Genomic DNA, 3,269 nt, shown 5'->3' on the forward strand with positions numbered 1-3,269 from the left:
ATGTCTACAGTGTGATCAGTTAGGAGCTTAGAAATGTTACTCTTTGCAACCTTCAGTCATTAGTGTTGGGTGCAAAGAAAGCGGGTGCCAGGAGCCCTTCCTGTACTAGGCGAAGTGACACCTTTCCCAAGGCTAAAGGCTCAGGCTTCTGTGAGGAAGAGGAATGGAGAACAGGAAGGAAAGGGGGGAAAACTGAGGTGGAAGGCTAGGGACGGTTATGTACTGAGGTCTGTATTGGGAAAAACTTTAATTTGCAAGATCTTCCTTTTTAACTGCTGAACACAAGTGGCTTGAACCTGTCCTAGGGAAGTTAAACCGTTTCCCCATGCACGGGGGCAACCCCCATCCCACAGAGGCACAAATGCAGCCTCTATGAGGAAGGCAAGGCATCCATCAATGTGGTAAGAATTGGTCACCTTTGGACTTGTGTGAACTTGAGCAGTCATAAAGAGTCCTGGTAGAAGCGAGAATCACCCAGTCTCACAGCTGTCCATTTGTAGAAGTAACAGTATAACTGCCGTGCTATTCTCTGGAATACAAACAGCGTTTGAAGTCCCTCTGTCCAGACAAAGCAGTTGGAGTTTTTCCAGCGTAAATTCATGACCCTGACATGAAGGGAGATGCTGGGGCGAAGATCACAGCTGTGAGGATGATGGTCCCTTTGAACTTACAGAAAACAGGGTTGACCAGGCCAGCCTGGAAGACGACGGTGTTAAAGAACAGGAGGAAAATGATGATGATGTTGAAGAGAATTGCAGTATCCTGGGTGATGAAAAACACCAGCAGGAAGATGGGAGCCATTCGGAGTAGCTCTGCCGAGGAATTAACAAACAGATCATAGGACAGCAGCAGGACCTGTAGGCAGAGCATCAGGTCATAGTTACTGCGCTGGACCATGTTCCTTCCTTGATGGGGCACATTCCACATTTCCTCGGAAAATAGCGCCTAGCTTTCTCCCCAGCAGAGACGGAGAAGCACTAGTTCCTCAGAATCAGAGCTGTTTCCCTACCTTGAGGACAAGGGCTTCAAAGACCTATATCGGTTGTTCCAGAGAGGCCATCCTGGCTTCCGGAAACTGGTTTTAAATCCCGGAAGTAGATGGCTGATGCGAGCTCTGTCTGAGCCCTGCTAGCCACTGGTCCTCGGCTCTCCCTCAGCACTCTGTGGCCAGCCCGGCCTCTTGTTTGGGTCTCTGCTTACCTAGGTTCACTCCTCTCCTTCCTTCACAGCGTCGCTGCTCCCAGCTCCTGAGCCTCCCAGCTGCTGCCCAAAGCCTCCTGCCCACACCGCACGTCCTTGTTAAGGGCCAGCACCAAGCAAGATAGTTCTCCTCTGCTGGAACCCTTATGTTTCCAGACGGTGGGCGGGTGAGGGACTGGGCGAGCTGTGGTGGAGCTCCTTGGGGAAGAAATGCCCGTGGAGGAACTGGAGTTGGGAGTCAGCACTTTGTTCCCCTAGGAGTGGACCATCCCAAAACCCCAGACTTAATTTCCCAGGCCCAGCAACTATTTTTTCGTCTCCTGTCTTCTACATTGCTTACCTATTCCAGTTTCCTTAGTTGCAGCATGTGTGTGCGTCTGTGTGTGTGTGTGTAAGTGCATGCACATTTGTATGCTCATGCGTTAACTTACTGTCTTTCTCCCACCGCTCCTAAAACGCCAGCTCCATATTTGTTAATTTCTTCATTTATTTTCTTTTGCTATATCCCCAGACTCTAAAAATATGTCTGGTATAAAGGAAGCACATAGAAAACATGTTGAATGAATGAAAGGTGAATACAAATGACTTTTCTATATTAGCAATCCATATCTCAAACATATCCTGACCTACTTATGAGATATGAAATGTATGAACTACATAGAATTAAAAGTGTCTAATCAAAAGACGTATATTTATAGGAAAGCCAGTATAATATTTACTGATCTGATTTGTACTATATTAAAAGACAGATATTTTATATCAATCTAAAATGCTAGCTGTTAAGAAAAATTACTAAAACTACAAGGGTTTTATTAACATTAGTGCAGTTAAATTATTGAATATGTATGATGAAATTTTTTGAAGTCACATACACACAACTAGGTAATCCAGCCATTCTGAGAAGAAGTTTATTATAAATAAAATCAGGCTTGCAGCTTTAGGCTTAACATTTTGAAGTAAGTGTCTTGTATCACTTATGGCATACAGAAATTTTTGTAGAAGAAACTAAGAGAAATAGTTCACTTGCAAAATCCATATTCAGAAATGAAGATCCTTTGGAAAAATGGATAATGATGTGAAAGCAATTTAAGACATATTTAAGGTTTTGGAAGTTTGTCCTTTGCTGCTGATGATAAAGTTGTAGAAAATTTCAATCTTTGCCCAAAAAACTAAGGTCAGCATCTCATTGGAATATCTTTTTAAAAAGTAAATTAGGTAGTACTCTGCAATCCTTATTCCTGTGTTCAAGGATCATGTGAAAGGTTGCTGATAAAGAAGAAACCTTGAACCACAAGGCTGAATAAACAAAATCACTAAGCTCTATATTAGTCTCAAGAGAAAAACAATCCAATGAAGTGACAGAGTGTTGCTGACTCAAGAAATCCTTGACTTTCACAGCTGTCTTCAATTTCCTAAATATGATTTTAGGTTCCTGGTTAGTTAACATTATTAACAATAGAATTCTAGGATATATATAAAATATTCAGAAGCACATAGGGAAAGTTTATAAAATTTTCCATAAAGTTGTGGTGTCACATTCATTAGTTATATTCACATTCGGCTTTTTTACTATGTAATAGAAGACACTCAGCACCATCCAAGACAGCTATAATTGACTCTTTGCAAGATGGTAAGGTGCTTGAACATAGCTCCCTTTCCTCCAATGTTCAAACTCTACACAGCAAAAATTAGACATGAGTACATTTTCTAGCAATGACCACGCTAGGGTCAAACCTATCCCATTTATCTCATTAGGGTTATTTTCTACCTAACTGTTGAGTCATGCTACAAAGTTTGAAAAGGGGGAAAAAACTGTTACTGAACATATCCTCTGCAGTGAAATGCAACTATTGATGAAATACGAATAAGTTCATATGTGATTAGTAAATAAAGGAATGATTACCACTTTTAGATGCACTGTATGTTGATATATATGAGAATTTTCCCAGCATTTTAGTATGTTGTGCTAACAAGTACCAGCAGTTGAATGCAACAGGGTGCTACACATACATGCTGCAAATCCACTCCAAGGTGTGTGTGTCTGTGTGTGTGTGTGTGTGTGTGTGTGT

General features: G+C 41.7%; 1 pseudogene; it reads right to left on the minus strand.

The window, feature by feature from the left end:
- Positions 1 to 412: 412 nt before the first annotated feature.
- On the minus strand, positions 413 to 897 carry LOC100474102 (annotated as a pseudogene).
- Positions 898 to 3,269: the final 2,372 nt, after the last annotated feature.

This window comes from Ailuropoda melanoleuca, chromosome 1 (assembly GCF_002007445.2).
Source record: "Ailuropoda melanoleuca isolate Jingjing chromosome 1, ASM200744v2, whole genome shotgun sequence".
NCBI lineage: Eukaryota > Metazoa > Chordata > Mammalia > Carnivora > Ursidae > Ailuropoda > Ailuropoda melanoleuca.